The sequence below is a fragment of the Lepus europaeus genome, chromosome 3 (genome assembly GCF_033115175.1).
Source record: "Lepus europaeus isolate LE1 chromosome 3, mLepTim1.pri, whole genome shotgun sequence".
Classification (NCBI taxonomy): Eukaryota; Metazoa; Chordata; class Mammalia; order Lagomorpha; family Leporidae; genus Lepus; species Lepus europaeus.
In genome coordinates, this window is record NC_084829.1 from 76,110,371 (window position 1) to 76,132,718 (window position 22,348).

The window sequence follows — 22,348 nt, forward strand, 5'->3', positions numbered from 1 at the left end:
AGCATTATTCTTAATAGCCAAGATACAGAATTAACTAGTATCCATCAACAGATGGGGATAAATGAAATGTGTCATATATATATAATGTTTATATATATATATCATGTTTTATATGTATAACATTTATATGTATAATAGAATATTATTAAGTCATAATAGAAATTAATTAGTTTGCTGCAACATGGATGAAACTAGAGGACATTATATTAAATGAAATAAGTCAGGTGCAGAAAAATACATACATGTTTTCATTCATATGTAGCAGCTAAATAAGTTGATTTTATAAAAGTAGAAAGTAGAGGCCGGCGCCGTGGCTCAATAGGCTAATCCTCCACCTTGCGGCACCGGCATACCGGGTTCTAGTCCCGGTCGGGGCACTGATTCTCTCTCGGTTGCCCCTCTTCCAGGCCAGCTCTCTGCTGTGGCCCGGGAGTGCAGTGGAGGATGGCCTAAGTCCTTGGGCTCTGCACCCTCATGGGAGACCAGGAGAAACACCTGGCTCCTGCCATCGGATCAGCGAGGTGCGCCGGTCGCAGTGCGCCAGCCGCGGTGGCCATTGGAGGGTGAACCAACGGCAAAAAGGAAGACCTTTCTCTTTGTCTCTCTCTCTCTCACTATCCACTCTGCCTGTAAAAAAAAAAAAAAAAAAAAAAGTAGAAAGTAGAATAGGGATTATAAGAGGCTAGGAAGGGTTGTGGAGTGATGAGACTAGGAAGAGGTACAAAAATACAGTTAGATAAGAATTACGTTCCATAGCACAGTAGCATGATTATTGTTAATGGTTTATTGTATATTTCAAAATAGCTAGAAGTAAGGATTTTGTATGTTTCCAACACAAAGAAATGAGAAATTGTTGAAGTTGTGGATATGCTAATTCCCTGATTTGGTCATTATACATTATATATATGTACCACAATGTCATATTGTAATTGTGAATATGCACAATTATGTACTAATAATTATAATAATATTTAATAATAAAAATAAATAATAATATTTCTCTTTTTAAAAGAAGTTTGTCAATAGAAACACTATGTAAAATAAGGACTCCCTGCCTACCCCCTGAAGAACTGGTTGTTACTATTAAGAGAAGTAGCTTCCAGGAGCAAGTTATAGGACAGTTAACGACTTATGTTTGGGAAAATGAATACCTCATTTCCCACTTGCAAAAACCAGAAACCAGTCCCATTAATTTACTCTGTATTTGAGTTATTTCTTGTTACACTTGATTTTTTTTAAAAATATTTATTTATTTATTTATTTGAAAGGCAGAGGCAGAGAGAGAGAGGTCTTCCACTCACTGGTTCACTCCCCAAATGGTTGCAATGGCCGAAGCTGGGCCTATCTGAAGCCAGGAGCCAGGAGCTTATTCCAGGACTCCCATATGGGTGCAGGGGCCCAAGCACTTGGGCCATCCTCTACTGCTTTCCCATCCCATAGCGGTGAGCTAGATTGGAAGTAGAGCAGCTAGGACTTGAAATGGTGCTCATGTGGGATGCTGGCACTGCAGGCAGCAGCTTTACCTGCTATACCACAGTGCTGGCCCCTACACTTGATTTAAAAAAAAAAAAAAAAAGTAAGAGTTTATTATTCTTTGTGACAAGTTGTATTTTCCAAAGAGAGATGTCAAAATCTCTCATCCCACATGCTCTTTGGCAATCTGACCTTGCCACTCCCCTATCAAGAGGAGACTCTATATTCCTTCCCTTTGAATCTGCTCCAAACAAAACAAACTGCTCCAAATAACAGAAAATGGGAGAAGTGGTGGCAGATAACTTTTGAGGGTAGATCATAAAATGTCATACTACTTCTATACAGTTCTCCTTAAAAGCTCACTGTAGGGATGCTCCCTTTCAGAATTCACCTGCCTTGCTGTGAGAGCCTAAATGGAGAGGCCACATAAAGGAGATTCAGCCAGTGGCTCCAACTGAGCCTAATCTTCATGTCATCGCAGCACAAGCACCAGACACATGGGAGGAGCTTCCAGGCAATTCCAGTTGCCAACCTTTTGGTTCACGCCCAGTAATTTCAGTCTTCATTAATTTTGTAGAGTAGACATGAGCCATTGCTGATAGTATGAATTTCTAAACTAAATAAAGTGATTATTGTATATGTTCTAAGTTTGGAATGGTTTGTTTTGCAGTCATAGCAAGTGGAATATTGCTGTTAAACAAATACTGGAAATATCCTGGTATTGGCATTTGCCTGAAGAAGGTCACTGTGCTTGGCAATGACAACAAAAAGGTCACCATAAGAAAGAATTAAGTTTATTCTACAGCAGAGATCAGAAGATCTGATTCTTATTGCAGAACCATCCCTGATTATAGAACCTTGAATTGTGGCTCCCATTCCACCCTTCCAGAGCAGCTCAGAAGAACTGTAATCTTCCATCTGAGAAATCACTAGGAGTTCTTCAGAGGAAAGATGGAAGATTGCTGGTTGGAATAAAAACAGGGTTGAATGAGTTCCAGAAAGCAGGGTTCTCAAACTTTTGGACAACAATCTGAGGAAGAAGTCACCTTCAAAAGCCCAGCTGGAGGTAACGTGTCGAGGAGTAGATGAGAGGAGCCCCCTCGGGAAAGAAGACAGCTGACCAACAGCTGAAGAATTTTGAACCAGCTCCCAGGAAGAAGATGGAGGTGGTGGTGTTCCTCTGCTGAGAAGCTCTCTTCAAGAACCGACAAGCACAAGACTCCTGGAAGCGGAGATGGTGGCAGTACCAGTGAAGCACTCCTCCTAGGAAGAAGAGGGCCTGTGCTGACCCCACTGTGGAAAGCAAGGAATGAATAGAATAAGCATAGAATGGAAGTTAAGGTGATGTTGCCTGAAGAATTAAAACCACGGCTTGCTGAGTACTGGGAGTTAGGAACCAGGTAGAAGTAGCTGTTTCAACTTCCTGCAAATGGCAAGAAAGCATGGAAAACATCAATAATAAGGAATATGTGGTCAATGAAGTTGTGGCAGGAATAAAAGATTATTTTGAAGTGATGCTGGGCACTCAGCTGCTCTGTGAGTTTGAGAGGCTCCTTATGCAGAGATCTCTTACTCACCCCATTCGCTAACGTCCCAGGTTTACGAAGCACCATGCCTACTGAGACTGTAAAAATCAAGGCAATGTTGGCCTAAACGCCCCTTGATGAGAATAGCCTTGCACTGCTGGCACTACTGTTGGGCCTTTTGCATGAGTTCGTAAAATATCTGGCAAAAATCTCTGCATCTGTCTTTGCTGCTGATGATTACAAAGTGGCTTCTGCCGAGTACCATCACAACGCCCTGTGTGGGTCTGCTGACCACTCCCACTAAGTCTGGTATCTGTAAAATGCTTTTTGTTTGTAGGGTTTTTTTTCTTATATAATTCATGGTCTGAGAAAGTGTTAATATATAATAGAGCTTATGTTCCAGTTTGTTTTCTGTTCTGTATTAAGCAAATATTAAGGACTGCAAACTTCTTTTCTCATTTCAAAGTTGCAACCAGTGATTGTGGTAATTAGACAAAGAAGAAAAGTTTAGTAGAACATTTCATTGCCTAGTGGACAACATTGTTTGAATCCTGGTGGTTCCATCCCTTTAACACTACCCAATTTTCTGATATGTTTTAATGCTACATGATAAAAATGCCCTAATTGTTATTGCTAAATGTTCAACTTAATGTATGTACCTCAAAACCCATGCATCTGTGCTCTTTTAAAAACTGGTGCTTGAAGTACAACAGCCTGTTCTCTACAAGTCCATCTATGCTGTCCCTTAGGCATTCTATCATTGAAGGATGGCGATTTGTTTCATGGTTTTTGTATTTGAGTCTAATGAACATTCTAACATGATAGAGGCACTACATTATCGTGTAGTCACAGTTTTCTGGAAAGGTTGATATTTTAGGAATTGTAGTTCAGGTCTCAAGATTTGTTTCTAAATTTCAAATATATATATTATTTAGAGTTGGATTTCCCCTCTACAAAAGGTATTTTTTTAAAAAGATTTATTTATTTATTTATTTGAAAGGCAGAGTTACAGAAGCAGAGGCAGAGACAAAGAGAGAGAGAGAGAGAGAGTTCTTCCATCCGCTGGTTCACTCCCCAAATGGCTGATCTGAAGCCAGGATCTTGGAGCTTTCTCCAGGTCTCCCATGCGGATGCAGGGGCACAAGAACTTGGGCCATCTTCTACTGCTTTCCCAGGCCATAGCTGAGAGCTGGATCGGAAATTGAGCAGCCAGGACTTGAACCAGTGCCCATATGGGATGCCAGCCCTGCAGGCAGCGGCTTTACCTGCTATGCTGCAGCACCAGCCCCTACAAAAGGTATTTTTAAACACTATAAAAGATATATCTCTAACAGTAATTTTTAAATTCATCTGAGTAACAATACTTCTGAGAATTCAATGAAAGGTTGACCCTTCTCAGGAAAATGGTCTTGTACAGATTTTTTAAAAAAATTATGTCAGCAAAAACATGGCTCTCCTAAAGTAATCTACGGTTTCTTAGGGAGACAGCTCAGGTCTAGGTGTCAGATTGTGTTTTGCCTAGGATTGACCAGTTGATCAGTGTTACTCTCCATGAACAAATTAAGTACTATACTAAAAGGGCTAATATTTAACTCAACTACCAATATATTTTTCTGTATTTATATTAAAAGCTCAATATTCTTAAGAATCATGTATTTGAAAACACCTCTTAAATATCTAACATGGTATAGTTTGTTTAACCAGTAAACTTAAGCACAACCATATAAAATGTTTTTAGTTTCTTTCTACCAACAAGTTTAAAACATATGATACACAGATTCAGGTCACACAAATTAAAATGTATCTTTGATTGATTTTAGCAGCTTAAATTTATGGACAATCTTATACATGATTCTTAAAATTTATAGAAAGCATTGGACCTTCTGGTAAATGTTTTCTTAAGTTGTTATCTAATGGTTGAAACGGTTTGCTAAGTATTCATGTAATATTGCTATTGTCAGCAAGCGATCTAGGACTTGCTCCCTCATTTCTCTATTCTAAGCCCAACTTGTTCTTTCATTTCTCTATTCTCTTCAAGGTAGGAAACTAATTCTATTATGAAGGAATCTGTAGGACACACAATTTAATCTTTAGACCTTATAAAAGAGATGGCTAACATTTTTCTGTAATAGCATAGCCAAAACAAGAACTTAAATAATAATCTCATAGCTAGATTCACTTCGCCATCAGCGAAGTATACAGTAAGTAGAAAAAACCTCCCTTTCAGACCAAAGGGAAAGAAAGTTTTAAAGTGAGAATATAATTTTCCTCATGGGCATTGTCTACCTTAGAAAAACTACTACAGAACATGCCTGTGACTATAGACTTGTCGTTCAGGCCACCGAAGATTAGAGATGGGACTTGGGCACTCCCTTGACTTGCATCCTCTGGTCTGCTTTAACACAAACCAGGAGGAAAAGAAAGCTTGGCATCAGAAGCAATGGGTGGCAGGCCTATTAATGGCTGATCTGTACAGTGATCTGCCCTCAAGGAGACCCAACAGGCCAGTCCACTGCAGTGGCTTTCAATGTGGTAAGCCTGGGCTTCAGCAGAAGTCAGCTTGTGAAGAGCCCTGGCAGCTCTGCCAAGAGTTGGATCACTGGAAATGGACCTGCCCTGGAGTCGAAGGATGCCCAGGTCAGAGCCACAGATCTTATTGGCTCTAAGCTGAAAAGCCCTTCACTCAGCCCAACTTCCAAAGTGACCACTGCAGCTGAGGGTATGGTCAAGTAGGGTCAGCAACATTGCAGACAGAACTGTAAATTTCTTGTTAGAGAGGCCACCTGCCTTTACCTGGCCAGCTCTCCTCCCAGGCCAGCCAAGCAATGAAAGTCAACAGAGTGCCTTCCCCTAGGAGGTTCACACCTCCCTTAGGATATACCCCATGTGAAGAGATAGATAGGTCTGGGCCTCTTAACTTACAAGGCCTAAAGCCCACCAGATTATTATCAAGCCCCTTCTATCAGGTTCTATTTGCCTCTCAATCAGAAAACTTAATTGTAGCTTAGACAGCACCTTTCTTAACTCCACTAATAATGACTCTGTCCTTTGTTCTAGACCCTGTCTAGCACACTTGGGCCTCATTCCTTCGTAATCATAACCTCTACTCTACCACCAATGGCTCTACTCCCAACCTGTGTGTACTGATGGTCCTCTTCCCCACTTAATGATGTATAATTGTTCAAACCTGGTAAATGCCACTCTTAGGATCATTGGTTACTATCCTCACTCTGTCTTTTATGACCTTGTCTAAATATGAGCAGAGTCGGCAAACTTGGAAGGCTTCCATAGCCTTGGCAACTCATGACGACAGCCTAGGGTGGTTACTGGCACCATAAACTAGAGAGTCAATTTGTTGGGTCAACAACAGGAGCCACTGTGCACTTGCTCCTCATGTGGGATCTCTGTCCTTAATGTACTGTACATTTTGATTTAATGCTATAACTAGTACTCAAACAGTATGTTTCACTTTGTGTTTCTATGTGGATGCAAACTGATGAAATCTTTATACTAAATTGATCTTCTGTATATAAAGAGAATTGAAAATGAATCTTGATGTGAATGGAAGGGGAGAGGGAGCGGGAGAGGGGAGGGTTGTGGGTGGGAGGGAAGTTATGGGAGGGGGAAGCCATTGTAATCCATAAGCTGTACACTGGAAATTTATATTCATTAAATAAAAGTTAAAAAAAAAAGCTCAATATTCTTATTTAGATTAAAAGACATACTAGATTAAAAGACAAACTATATGTTGATTGATTATTTTTTTCAGAATCAATCAGTTTCTTCAAAATCAGGATTTAGGGGCTGGTGTGGTGGCGTAGTGGGTAAAGCCAACACCTGCAGTGCCAGCATCCCAGATGGGCACTGGTTCGAGTCCCAGCTGCTCCACTTCTGATCTAGCTCCCTGTTATGGCCTGGGAAAGCAGTAGACGATGGCCTAAGTGCTTGGGCCCCTGCACCCGCGTGGGAGACCCAGAATAAGCTCCAGCCTCCTGGCTTCGGATTGGCGCAGCTCCAGCTGTTGTGGCCAATTAGGGAGTGAACCAACGATGGATGACCTCTCTCTCTCTCTCTCCTTCTCTCTCCTCCTCTCCTTCTCTCTCTGTGTAACTCTGAGTTTCAAATAAAAATAAATAAGTATTTTTAAAAAGCAGGATTTATAGAAATTTGAAATATATGGTGTGAACTTGTTTACATGGTCTTAGATTATGTATTAGAATTAGTTGCAATTAAAATAATTTTTATGATGTTTATAGGATGGCCTATCAATTTCATTAGTTGCCAGGAATCAGAAATACCAGTCCTACCAATGTAATTTCCATGAGCTGTGGGAGAGCAGAATCTGTTTTATTACTTAGCATGGACTTTTCTTATCTTGAAAAATCTTGTGGTGAGTAGTATTCATGTTCTATCCATTCTCAGACCACAGAATTGTCTCCCTTTTTTGTAAAAATAAAAATCCAGTTGTTCATTCTGGTACACAGAAAAACAACTGAATTTTGTATGCTTCTGAGTTGCTGAACTACTGTTCTTTTAGCTAATAATTCTAATAGGTTTTATGTGATTCCACAAAACGTTCCATTAGGAAATGTAGCTATTAATAAAAGCAGTTTTATTTTTCTTTTCTAATCTACATGCCTTTTATCTTTTTCTTATTCTAATCTCCAGCAAAATGTTGAGTAAAAATGGTTAGGACAGACATATTTGTCTTTTTGCTGACGTTAGGGGAAAGATATTCAGTCTTTAAATCCAATGTTAAGTGTGGACTTTTCTTTTATGGAAGGAGCTTTCTTTAAAAAGAAAAGATGTATTTACTTGTTTATTTGAAAGTCAGAATTACAGAGAAGGAGAGGCAGAGACAGAGAGAGATAGAGAGAAAGGGAGAGAGAGAGAGAGAATCTTCTACCTGCTGGTTCACTTCCCAAATGGCCACAATGGTCAGGACTGAGTCTGGCCAAAGCCAGGAACTTCATCTAGGTCTCCCACATGAGTGCAGAGTCTCAAGGACCTGGGCCATTTTCTGTTGCCTTCCTAGGTGCATTAGCAGAGAGCTGGAATAGAAGCAGAGCAGCTGGGACCTAAACAATTTTTTTTTTTCACCACAGAAAATATTTTATTTTAGTTCAAAAATCTGAGCAGTTACACTGGGTCTGAATTGAAGGGGGAAAAGGCCTACTTAAAACACAGAAAGAAATAGTCTTCATTTGGTGAGAGCTGAAAGCAAAGCACACATTCTTGCCAAACAACTGTCCTGTGGGGTCTTTTTCAAGTTTAGAATGAGAGTCTCTCTACCATGCCAGACCCTTTGCTGCTTTCACTGCTTTTGCTTTGCTCTTTCCCTTTCCTTTCTCTCTCTTTGCCTTCAGCCTTTTTCTTTGTCTCTGGTTCATCCATATTGGGTACTGTCCATGTTGATCTAGAAGAGTCTTTCTGTTTAGCTGGGACCTAAACAGGAGTCCACATGGGATGGCACAATAGGCAGCTTCCCCCACTATGCACTGTGCTGGCCCCTAATGGTGGACTTTCATAGATGAATGATTGAGAACATTCTTTTTCTCCAGTTTCCTCAGAGTTTTTTTTTTCCTCTCTTTTTAATCAGGAATGACTAGGAATTTTGTTCAATGCTTTTTTCTGCATCTGCTGAGATGATCATAACGTCTACCTTTTCCACCCACTAATGTGGACTATGGTGAATTACATTTGTGGATTTTTGATTGTTAAACCAGCCTTGCATTCCTGTGAAAAACCGAAATTGGAATCTAGATTTTGATTCCAATTGTTAAAACTTTCTGAAGTAGTATTTTTTCATTTATTTTTATGAAGAAAGCTTCCTTTCTGAAAAATCATGGATTTTTTTTTTTTGTAGCAGAGTAAAACTGGATTCATAGAATAAGCAGGAAGTACATTTTCCTTTTTAATTCTGGCATAGTTTTTGTAAGTTTGTTGTCTTCCCTGAAGGTTTGGGTAGAATTTACCTACAAAGCCTTTCTCATTTTAGTGTTGTATCTATGGAAATATTTTCAATTAAAAAGTCAATTTGTTTAAATGGATACATAGCTGTTCAAAGGGTCCAATTCTTCTTCAGGGAGAGATTTTCCTTAGTGTAGGTAAGAAATCTGTTATACAGTTTCATGCCCTGTGAAATCTAGCAGCATTGGCCTCCTTGGGCCCCCAAGATATCTCTCTCTCTCTCTCTCTCTTTTATTTTTTTAAAGAATTTAATTTATTTATTTGAAAGAGTTACAGAGAGAGGTAGAGACAGAGAGAGAGGTCTTCCATTCGCTGGTTCACTCCCTGGATGGCCACAATGGCCAGAGCTGCGTTGATCCGAAGCCAGGAGCCAAGAGCTTCTTCTGGGTCTCCCATGTGGGTGCAGGGGCCCAAGGACTTGGACTATCTTCTACTGCTTTCCCAGGCCATAGCAGAGAGCTGGATTGGAAGAGGAGCAGCCGGGACTAGAACCAGTGCCCATATGGGACACCAGTGCTTCAGGCCAGGACTTTAACATGCTGCACTGCTGCACCACAGCGCCAACCCACCAAGCTATCTCTTAAACTCAGATATATTGCCAGGTTCCATCTGGATTTTTTTACAGATGCCTCAGTCTAGAAACTGTTTCTAGGCAATAAGCTAGGACCATCTTAGAGCTCATCTAATTATTCTAACTACCATTCATTACCTGACTCCAATTTCTTGAAAAAATCATTGCTTCTACATTTTGTTCGATTTTTTTTTTTACTGGTTTCAGTCAGGATAGTAAATTCAGTCGCTGTTATTTCATCTTGGCTTGACAAAGTCCATTCTTTAATTTTAAAGCATTTTTTTCTTATCCAAATCTTACCAGCTTATCTCTCTCACATTGTACTTCATTTTAAAGTAATACTTTGAAACTTTGACACTTAAAAAACATTCAGCTCTCCCCAGGAGAGGGTGGGCAGGAAGCTTTCCACTGTTGTATTCAGCTCAATGTTTGACTCATATAATTTTCACCCATCAGCTTCATAAAAGGTCTTCAGTGTAAGCAATTGGGATCAACTTGACAGTAAGACTTTGTATGATGAATGCATTCCCTAATTGTAAAAGGAAAAAAAAAAAGAAAAACTAAGCAAAAAATTTAACTGCTGTGCCTAATTCTTCACTACTGCACTATTCTTTGCAGAAAGCTTGGAAATCAGCCATATTCTTTTGTGCTTTTTTTTTTTTTTAACTAGGGTGAGTTGGCATGTCATAAAGACATGTTTTTTAACCATTTGAAGAGGAAAAATATAAATTATTCTACAACTACTTGTGTAAAGCACATATTTGTGTATCAAAGTACCATAAAATCAAGCACTAAAATGTGAACATTAGACAAATGTAGGTTCGACTTCTTTGGGGGCTGTTAGTGGTGATAGACTGTCTAATATCTAGGAGTTGTTCATCCCTTTTGTTCGCAGGTGTGTACCCTTCTGGGGTTTCCTATATACTGACAAAACTCATATCGTCTGCAGTTCTTTTTTTTTTAAATTTATTTATTTATTTATTTGAGAGGCAGAGTTACAGAGAGAGAGAGAGAAAGAGAGGGAGAGACAGGGAGAAAGGTCTTCCACCCACTGGTTCACTACCCAAACGGCCGCAAAGGCTGGATCTGAGCCAATCCAAAGCCAGAAACCAGGAGCCAGGAGTTTCTTCTAGGTCCCCAACGTGGATGCAGGAGCCTAGGCACTTGGGCCATCGTTTGTTGTTTCCCAGGCCATATCAGAAAGCTGGATTGGAAGTAGAGTAGCCAGACTCGAACTGGCGCCCACAGGGGATGCCAGCACTGCATGCGGCAGTTTTACTCAGTATACCATAGCTTCTGCCCCTCTCTGCAGTTCTGTCATTCTAGCAAGCATCTTATTTACCGGCAGATGAAATTATCATCTTAAGGAGGTTATACAGACTTCAGTGGCTGGGCTCTTAGCAATTTCATAGCACATATGACATTGAAAAGTAGTTCCTAACCTGGGAGATATACAGGAGCTTTGGTCAATCTGTGAATATTTTGAAATTGTATGCAAATATTTATGTGTTCTTTTTTACTGTTTGTCAAATCTGTAGCTATTATTTGATACTCAAAGATGATTTTTTTTAGAGATTTATTTATTTATTTGAAAGTCGGAGTTACACAGAGAAAGAAGGAAAGGCAGAGAGAGAGAGAGAGAGGTCTTCCATCCGTTGGTTCACTCCCCAATTGGCTGCAATGGCCTGAGCTGTGCCTATCTGAAGCCAGGAGCCAGGAGCTTCCTCCGGGTCTCTCACACAGGTGCAGGGACTGAAGGACTCGGGCCATCTTCTACTTCTTTCCGAGGCCACGGCAGAGAGCTGGATTAGAAGTGGAGCAGCCAGGACTTGAACTGGCGCCCATATGGTATGCCGGCACTGGAGGCCACAGTGCTGGCCCCAAAGATGATTTTTAAATCCCCAAAATGATAGGAGTCCTTACTGTAGTCCCTTTACAGAGTAGAGAAATAGAACAACCAGATCCTTTGTCAAAGAACTTTATTATAACACCGCCAAAAAGTCATCCTCTGAGGATGAATTAGAAATCTAGATCTCTTGGGCTTCAGATTGGATACTTGTAGCTCAATGATCTCCTGCCATATTCACATTACAGCTAATGATTTAACATCAGGATACTCATTACCTTTGGTGGCTTAAAAATTCAAATATCTTTTATTTGGTTTTTATTGCTCCCCTCATGTTAAGAAATAAAGATAAAAATATATTCAATTTGAGCTTTTGTTGAAGCCTATAACATATTTCTAAGAAACTGACATTTCAAAAAGGACAGAATTGCTCATTTATATGTTCAACTTTTCACGTAACAGCAACTAGGTTTTGGTTTGCCAGGTAGGTATCTATGCTAATTTTTTAAACCTCTTTGATAAGTTCGATTGAGATATATCAAGACTTGAGTTTTTTTTTTTTAATAAATCACACTATTCTCTCACAGTAAACTGTTTTTTTGCTATTTTTTCTCTTTCCACCCCAGCAGCATCAGATCCCAGTATATGGGCTATTAATTTTAATCATTCAATAATAGCTAATTCTATTATGACTCATGTAGGGGCAGAATTATTATTTCTATGTCATTTCTAACAGATCAGAGCCTCTAAAAGAGATTTTGTTTATGAGAAAATCTACTTCATTATTTTTGAATTGTTCCTTTTAAGCACTATTTTGTTTTCAGCTCTATTGTGGCACAATTGACAAAATTTGTATATATTCAAAGAATATATAACATACTGTTTTGAAGAACGTGTACATTGTGAAGTGATCAATATTTAGGTATATTAATATATCTATCACCTCACATAGCTACCTTTTTAAATTGTTTGCAGTGCAAATGCTTAAGATCTTAGCAAATTTCAAATAGCTAGTCATATTGCTGCATATTACGTCTCCAGAACTTAGACATCTTGTAACTGTGAACTTGTACCGTTTGACCATATCCCTGTTTCCTCCAACCCTGATCCCTGTATGCTTTTACTCTCTGTTCTGTCAGTTCAACATGTTTAGAATCTGTGTCCTCTTTGTCTGATTTCTTTCCCTTAGTGTAATGACCTCTAGATTCACCCACTTTGTTGTAAACGGCAGCATTTCTGTAATTTTTAAGGCCAAATTCTATATATATTTACATAGAATACGCCGCGGCTCACTAGGCTAATCCTCCACCTTGCGGCGCCGGCACACCAGGTTCTAGTCCCGGTCGGGGCACCGGTCCTGTCCCGGTTGCCCCTCTTCCAGGCCAGCTCTCTGTTGTGGCCCGGGAGTGCAGTGGAGGATGGCCCAAGTGCTTGGGCCCTGCACCCCATGGGAGACCAGGAGAAGCACCTGGCTCCTGCCATCGGATCAGCGCGGTGCGCTGGCCGCAGCGCGCCAACCGCGGCGGCCATTGGAGGGTGAACCAACGGCAAAAAGGAAGACCTTTCTCTCTGTCTCTCTCTCTCACTGTCCACTCTGCCTGTCAAAAAAAAAAGGAAAAAGAATATAATTATCATATTATTCCCGCATTATATAGCTGGAGAAACAGTCTCATCAGTCTACTCAAGGGATGGACTGAGACTCAGGAAGTGCAGGAAAAAGTGAGACTGGTGCCTGGTAGAACAGTCTTGCAAGACTGTGGGTTGTGGGCCACACCTGGGGGGGGGGAGGTTTACAGCAAGTTATTCATTTTGTAGCATGCAGATCACTTTGCCAGTTCATCACTGGCTGAGTATTTTGGGGTTACAATCTTCCCAGCATTTACTTCAGCTGTTTTGGCCAATAAAATCCTGTTTGCCTAAGAATTTCAGGTGCATATAACTTAGCTGTTATCCTAGCTAGCTACTTGTTATGCTTGTTAGCTGTCTACTCACAACTAAGCACTTTATTTTGAAATTGAACCAAACTTTTACTTTTCACATTTATATAATATTTTCTTTACTCATTCATTGAAGGACACATAGTTTATTGCCATATCTTGGCTATTATGAATAACACTGTAATATCTCTTCAAGATAGTGTCTTTGTTTCCTTTAGATATATCTAGTGTGGAATTGCTGGATTATATGGTAGTTCTATTTCAATTTTTTTGAGCAACTTTCATAATTTCCATAATTGTCATACCAATTTGCATTGCCATCAACAATAGAAAGGGAAAAACTTTCTTTTTCTCCATATCCTCACCAACACATATTATCTTTCTTTTTGATAATAGCCACTCTAACAGAAATAAAGTGATTCCTGTGATTTTGGTTTGCATTTTCGTGATGGTTAGTGATGTTGAGCACCTTTTCATATATCCATTGGCCATTTTACATCTTTTTGGAAAATGTCTAATCTTTTTGGAAAATGTCTATTTGAGTCCTTTATCAATTAATTTGGTTATTTGTTATTAAGTTGTATGAATTACTTATTAATTTTGGATATTAACCTCATATTGGATGTGTAATTTGCAATTTTATCCCATTCTGTGGGTTGTCTTTTCTTTTTAAAACTTTTCCTTTACTGTGCAGATACTTTCAAGTTTGATATAATCCCACTTCTTTACTTTTGCTTTTGTTGCCTATGCTTTTTGTGTCATATCCAAAAAAAATCATTGGCAAGAAAAATGTCATCCTGTTTTCTTCTAGAAGTTTTATGTTTTCAGGTTTTAGCCATTTGTAGTTGATTTTTTTTCCTTTGGTGTGGTATAAGAAAAGAATGCAATTTCACATTATTACAGTAGATACTTTTTCCAATATTATTTATTGAAGAGTCTGTTTCCATTATAGATTCTTGGTGCCTTTCTTGAAGATTACTTGCTAATGTGTGCTTGAATTATTTCTGGTAAGCACTATCTTAGATCTAAAGTTTCCTTTGGTTTCATGTTTAATACTTGAGAATGTTTCTTTGGTGAAAAGGGTAGTGACAATGAAGCAATTTTTTAAAAAGCTCATCATTATTTCATATTCTTTATTTTTTTCTGCCATGTGTCAAATTCATATGTTGGCAGTTTCCTATGTTGATTTCTTAAATCTAAGAATTAGCCAATGTATATTTAAAAATAAAGCATTTGGGGCCAGCACTGTGGTGCAGTGTTGAAACTGCCTCCTGCAGTGCCGGCATCCCCTGTCAGAATGCCAGTTTAAGTTCTGGCTGCCCTGCTGCAGATCCAGCTTCCTGATAATGCACCTGGGAAAACAACAGAAGGTGGTCCAAGTGCTTGGGACCCTTCCCCCATGTGGCAAACCTAGTTGGAGTGCCTGGCTCCTGGCTTCAGCCTGACAGGGACTCTTGTAGTCATTAGGGGAATAAACCAACCGATGGAAGAGATCCCTCTCCCCCGTCTGTCACTGCCTTTCAAATAAATAAAATAAATCTTAAAAAAATTTGCTCACAACAGTGTCAAGCAATATACCTAAATAAAAATATTTTATTTAAAGGTGTTATTTCCTTTATTACTGAAGCATTTTATATATAGAAGGGTATTTAATTACTTTATAAAAGTTAAACATCCTTATATGATTAAACTTTGCTTTACACAAGGTTATATTGATATTAACACATCATGACACAAATACACATAAAACAAACATATGATAAATGCAAAAAGTCATGTATCCTTTGCATAAAATACAAATTAGGTTAATGAATTAAATTATATGAGATATTCTGAAATAAAAACTCTTTTTAAAATTTTTATTTATTTATTTATTTATTTGACAGGCAGAGTGGACAGTGAGAGAGAGAGACAGAGATTAAGGTCTTCCTTTGCCCTTGGTTCACCCTCCAATGGCCACCGCGGCCGGTGCGCTGCGGCCGGCACACTGCGCTGATCCGAAGCCAGGAGCCAGGTGCTTCCTCCTGGTCTCCTATGGGGTGCAGGGCCCAAGCACTTGGGCATCCTCCTCTGCACTCCCGGGCCATAGAAGAGAGCTGGCCTGGAAGAGGGGCAACCGGGACAGAATCTGGTGCCCCGACTGGGACTAGAACCTGGTGTGCCAGCGCCACAAGGCAGAGGATTAGCCTGTTGAGCCACAGCGCCAGCCCTGAAATAAAAACTCTTAATATTGGTGCACCTCTGAACTAGAGATCACCTAAATATTCTGATCAGTTCAATTGCTCCTGGAAGAATAGCACGGGAATGTAAAGGCCAGTACATCACTAGCTAAATTTACTACTTGACTCATTAATAATCTTGTTTTAGGAATGTATTTATCTACTTTCTATTTATTTGAAAGGGAGAATGGGAGAAAGAGAGAGAGGGTGAGGGAACGAGAGATATCTTCCATCTGCTGAGTCATTCCCCAAACGCCCACAACAGCCAGGACTGGGCCGGGTTGCATCCATGAGCCAGGAACTTCATCTGGGTCTCCCATGTAGGTGGCAGAGACCCAAGTACTTGAGCCATCACCTGCTGCCTTCTTTGATGAGCATTATCAGGAAACTGGATTGGAGGCAGGGGTGGACTTGTTCCCAGGAACACTGGTGTGGGATGTGGGTTTTCCAAGCAGTGGCTTAACCCATTGCACAGTGCCCACCTATACATGTATTTATTTTTATTCAAAAGGCAGAGGGAGGGAGTCGGGGAGAGAGGGAGAGAAAGGGAGAGAGATTTTCCATTCATTTGTTTATTCCCTAAACATCCAGGACAGGACTAAAACCAAAAGCCCAGAATTCAACTTAGGTTTCCCACAGAAATGGCAGGGACCCAAGTACCTGAGCCATCATATGCTGCTTCCAAGGTGTGCATTAGCAGGAAGCTGGAACTTAAATGGGGACTCTGCAATATGAAATGAAGGAGTTCCAGATGGCATATATTTTTTTTTTTAAGATTTACTTATTTATTTATTTATTTGAAAGTCAGAGTTACTCACAGATAGGAGAAGCAGAGAGAGAGAGAGAGAGGTCTCCCTTCTGATGGTTCACTCTCCAGTTGGCTGCTAAGGATGGAGCTGCGCAGATCTGAAGCCAGGAGCCAGGAGCTTCTTCTGGGTCTCCCACACAGGTGCAGGGGCCCAAGGACTTGGGCCACCTTCCACTGCTTTTCCAAGCCATAGCAGGGAGCTGGATGCGAAGTGGAGCAGCTGGGACTCGAACCAGTGCCCATATGGGATGCTGGCACTTCAGGCCAGGGAGTTAACCCACTGTGCCACAGCGCTAGCTCTTCAGATGGCATCTTAACCACTGTGTCAAATGTCCATCCTTATTTCTAATAATCTTATCATCTCAGAATCAGTAGCTTCAAAATATACAGTTTTCAATTTTACAGACCTGGGTTATTCAACAGTTTTGAAGTTGGAGATTTTTTCTTGTTTCACTGAAAATTAATTCCCAATCTCTATGAGAGTTTAATAAAGATTCCATACATTGGCAGTAAAATTCATTTAATAATCACAAATTCCTTTCCATAGTTTTTCTGGTGAAAACCTCTCACAAAATCTTTTAAAATATTTTCTTTTCTATTATTTATTTATTTATTTATTTATTTGAAAGGCAGAGGCAGAGAGAGAGAGAGAGGTCTTCCATCCACTGGTTCACTCCCCAGATGGTTGCAACGGCCGGAGCTGGGCCTATCTGAAACCAGGAGCCAGGAGCCTCTTCCGGGTCTCTAATATGAGTGCAGGGGCCCAAGCACTTGGGCCATCCTCCACTGCCCTCCTGGGCCACAGCAGAGAGCTGGACTGGAAGAGGAGCAACCAGGACTAGAACCTGGTGCCTATATGGGATGCCATCACCGCAGGTGGAGGATTAACCAAGTGAGCAATGGCACCGGCCCTTCTTTTCTATTTTTTAAATGACAGTTGGCCTACCCAATAGTGATTCCCTCCCTCTTTCCTTCCTTCCTTCCTTCCTTCCTTCCTTCCTTCCTTCCTTCCTTCCTTCCTCCCTACCTTCCTTCCTTCCTTCTTTCCTTCCTTCCTTGATTCATATGAAAGACGAATTACTGAAAGAGCGAGAACGAGAGCGAGAGTGAGAGAGAGTGAGCGAGCGAGCTCTTTATTCTGCTGGTTACTTCCCAAATGGTTGCAATGACTGGGGCTGGGTCAGGCTGAAGCCAGAAGCCAGGAGTTTCTTCTGTCTCCCAGGTGGGTGCAGGGGCCCAGGGACTTGGGCCATCTTCTGTTGCTTTCCCAGGCACATTAGCAGGGAGCTGGATCAGAAGTGGAGCAGCCAGGACCCAAACCTGTGCCCGTATGGGATACTGGCATTGCAGGCTGTGGCTTAACCCACTCTACCACAATGCCGGCCCCTAAAATATTTTCTAAAGAAGATAATTTTAAAACTATGGTAGCAGAAACTCAAAAAATCCTCAATCAACAATGTGTGTGGACAAATCATGTCTTAGAAGTTTGTGATTCTGCTGGCGCCGCGGCTCACTAGGCTAATCCTCCGCCTTGCGGCGCCGGCACACAGGGTTCTAGTCCCGGCCGGGGCGCCGGATTCTGTCCCGGTTGCCCCTCTTCCAGGCCAGCTCTCTGCTGTGGCCAGTGGAGGATGGCCCAAGTGCTTGGGCCCTGCACCCCATGGGAGACCAGGAGAAGCACCTGGCTCCTGCCCTCGGATCAGCGCGGTGTGCCGGCCATGGCGGCCATTGGAGGGTGAACCAAGGGCAAAGGAAGACCTTTCTCTCTGTCTCTCTCTCTCACTGTCCACTCTGCCTGTAAAAAAAAAAAAAAAAAAAAAAAAAAAAAGTTTGTGATTCTTAAGAGAATCAAATTGTCAAGCAATTCAATTGGATCTGTGTGTATTTATAGTGTTTTTTTAGACACACATGTTTGAAAAACAGATGCTGTAGTCACAACTAGTGAGCTGTTAGAAGCATAGAAAAAATATACAAATTCTTCAATTGTAAGTTGCTAGCAATTTTGACACACATTATCCACTATATAGAAGTTTTCAAGGGGAATAAAAACTATACTAAATAAGATAATTATTTTTACTACCAATAATATTATTCTTTTATCCATATAATTATATATTTTTTTCAGCAGAAAATCAGAATTTGATAGTAAATATTCTGAGTGTTTGATGTCTAAGAATTTTTCAGAATTATGTTGTTATTAGCAATTATAAATAATACCATGGTGACCTACAGCATTTCATAATCCATGCTCAAACCTTGACCTCTTTAGCATCCTTGTCTTGACAAGAGAATTTCTAGGTATACTGAGGAATGCCAGTATGTTTCTTGCACATCTTATTTTGCTAAAATCACAGGCTGTTTTATAAAGTAAAAATTACCTTTCTTAAAAGCCAGCTAGAAGCTTTTGACAGATAGATGTTCAGTGCTTTAGTGAAACAAGTTCGCTTCACATAAACAAGACCCAATTTAACCTAAAATTCGAACAGCAAATCGTTGAGTTGGACAGATTCCTTCTACACACAGGTTTGCACATGCAAAGACAGTGACAACTTACTTTTATTTTCCCTGATGGCTTGTGAATTTTTAAGAAAATACCACTGTTAAATATATTCCAACTCTAGACACATTAAATGTGAAGAGAAAAGGCCTAGAATTGAGAAAATATGGTATGTCTCAACTTATTTTTTTCTCCTTCTATTTTGTATATCAATCTGAATTCTCAGATCTTTTATTTTTCTGTAATGCTTTCACATGTTACACTTATGTCAGCACATTGAAAAGATTAAAGACCTGACTCAATACAAAAAAATTATAATAGACTCAATGGCTATTAATATTGTAATTTTTTTATTTTTTGACAGGCAGAGTGGATAATGAGAGAGAGACAGAGAGAAAGGTCTTCCTTTTTGCCGTTGATTCACCCTCCAATGGCCGCTGCAGCCGGCACATCGTGCTGATCTGAAGCCAGGAGCCAGGTGCTTCTCCTGGTCTCCCATGCGGGTGCAGGGCCCAAACACTTGGGCCATCCTCCACTGCCTTCCCGGGCCATAGCAGAGAGCTGGCCTGGAAGAGGGGCAACCGGGATAGAATCTGGCGCCACAACCGGGACTAGAACCCAGTGTGCCGGCGCTGCAAGGCGGAGGATTAGCCTGTTAAGCCACGTTGCTGGCCAATATTGTAATATTAATATTGTAATATCTCACAATATGTATAAAAGTAGAGACAGTTATCAGATTATTAAGTTTACTTGGTTGTTCTTTCAATACTGTGTTGATACATTCACTATGTGCTCCGTAATACACATCAGGTAAAATTCTTGTGTATTCCAATGTTTCATGAGTTATTTAGTGTCAACTTAATGTTACTTTTGCCAGGTTGCTTACTTCTGATCTACTCTTTCACACTTGACCTACTCAGCCCAGCAGGAATCACCTTAACCATGTAAACTTCAGTTGCAGGAAGTATTAGTAGGGTGGTAAAAGAGATGTTTCAATTTTATCAATCCAGGGAAAAGGAGAAGCTCATGTAATCCAAGGAAGTACTGAACAATCAAATTCTAAGCAGATCAGAGAGACAGATAACTACATGTCAGGAACCTCTAGAAATGTGGAGAGAGGCCCTTGGCCAATGTTAATTATGTGGACAAAAAGAGGGCATTTTTTAGAAAAAAAAAAAAAGCATTAGGCAGACACTTCCAGACATCCGCCACACAGCTAAAAATACAATTTATTCATTGCTTACCATCTGTGAAGACTTTGTGGCATCCCAGGTGGAAAAATGTAGGGTACATGTACTATGATTATGTTGAGTAAATGAAAGAATCAAAATAGTAGATCATTGACATTCCAAAATTTTGCTTTCCAGTACTAACTTTCAAAGGTTTAAAAAGTCACTGGGCTTGTAAAAATTACCTTGACATTAAAATATGACTTATTGTGATTATTTGCTCCATCTTCTACTGCTTCAAAGCAACAGAATAAGTGCGTACAAATATCTAGTGCTTTTTATTTTGTTCATAGTTTATACATATTTTGAGACTAGAATGCCTATATAGTCTAAGGATGGACAAAGGTATTGGATTGAATGTTTTCTGATTTTCCTAATTTTTAAAACTAATATGCCTTGGCTCATTTGGTTAATCCTCCACCTGTGGTGCCAGCATCCCATATGGGCACCGGGTTCTAGTCCTGGTTGCTGCTCTTCTAACCCAGCTCTCTGCTGTGGCCCGGGAGGGCAGTGGAGGATGGCCCATGTGCTTGGGCCCTGCACCCGCATGGGAGACCAGGTAAAAGAACCTGACTCCTGGCTTCGGATCAGCATAGCTCCGGCCGTTGAGGCCATTTGGGGAGTGAACCAACAGAAGGAAGACTTTTCTCTCTGTCTCTCTTTCTCACTATCTAACTCTATCTGTCAAATACATAAATTAAAAAAAAAAACTAATATGCTAAAATCTAGAAGGACTAAGGTATGTTGCCCCAGGTTCAGCAGAAGAAAAATCAAACGATTATTGACAACAAAAAGGAACATATTTTCAAGAAGAATGAATTGGTGATATGTGAGCAGAACAGAGAAGAAAAATTATCTCAGAATATCGTATTAAAGACAGAAGTAATCATCTCATCAAAACAAGGAAAACATAATAGTCCAAATCTGTAGAGTTCATTATACCTCAATCATGATGTTCACTATTATCCCTGTTTGGTCACATAACTGCCAGTGGCAGAGCTAGAGGCTAAATCCAAGTCCTTTCAGCAACAAATCATGCTCTTTTTTTTTCCCACTCCATACTGCCTTCTAATCAAATTCTTTTTTTTAATTTTTTTTTATTTTTTGACAGGCAGAGTGGATAGTGAGAGAGAGAGACAGAGAGAAAGGTCTTCCTTTTTGCCATTGGTTCACCCTCCAATGGCTGCCGCGGTAGGTGCACCGCGCTGATCCGAAGGCAGGAGCCAGGTGCTTCTCCTGGTCTCCCATGGGGTGCAGGGCCCAAGCACTTGGGCCATCCTCCACTGCACTCCCTGGCCACAGCAGAGAGCTGGCCTGGAAGAGGGGCAACCGGGACAGGATCGGTGCCCCGACCGGGACTAGAACCCAGTGTGCCGGCGCCGCAAGGCGGAGGATTAGCCTGTTAAGCCACGGCGCCGGCCTCTATTCAAATTCTTTACATACTTCATACATGCTTAGAATTAGTCTTACCCCCGGCACTTGCTAGCTCAACGACTGCAGGTAAATTATCTTAGTCTCTGCTGTTCACATCAGTCATCTAAGCAAAGAGAATCATGACACCTTTCCTGTCATTACCATGTGATTGAGAGATCAAATAAGGCAGTGCTTTGTAATAGTAACAGTTACACAGACAAGGGATTTTATAATTAAAATTTGTAAAGAGGGGCAGGCATTTTGCACAATGGTCATGACACTGCTTGGGAGTCCCATATCCCTTATTGGAGGGCCAAGGGTTCAAGTCACAACCTCTTCTGATTCCAGTTTCCTGTTAATGTGTGCCCTGGGAGACAGCAGGTGATGGCTTTAGCTGACCCAATTGCTGGGAAATGAACAAACAAATGAAAACCGAAAGCGCTCGCTCGCTCGCTCTTTCTCTCTCTCCCCTCTGTCATTGTATGTGTGTGTACGTGTGTGTGCCCTTCAAATGGGTTCAAAAATATACAATGAATTTTTAGGAAGTTTATAAGATTTCCCAGGTTCTAGTTATTACCTTGGGGGACTAACGGAAGCAATAGTTACAAATAGTTTCTCTCCTGATTAGGCATACATTGGGCCATTGTGAAATTAGTGTTGTACCCACTTTATGTCTCCTCACCTTGAAGAGTATGCTGTGAAGTGGAGAGGTTCAGAGCACATTAATAATATGATTAAAGTGTTGAATAAATAAGACCCATGAGAAAAGATAGAAGGTGTTAGAATTAATTAGTCTGGAAACAATAATTGCTTCCTAATACATGAAACATTCTTCAAAATGTAGACCAACTTTTATGCA

The 22,348-nt window shown here is 40.5% G+C and overlaps 1 pseudogene; it reads left to right on the plus strand.

The window, feature by feature from the left end:
* Positions 1 to 2,149: 2,149 nt before the first annotated feature.
* On the plus strand, positions 2,150 to 3,573 carry LOC133756969 (mortality factor 4-like protein 2; annotated as a pseudogene).
* Positions 3,574 to 22,348: the final 18,775 nt, after the last annotated feature.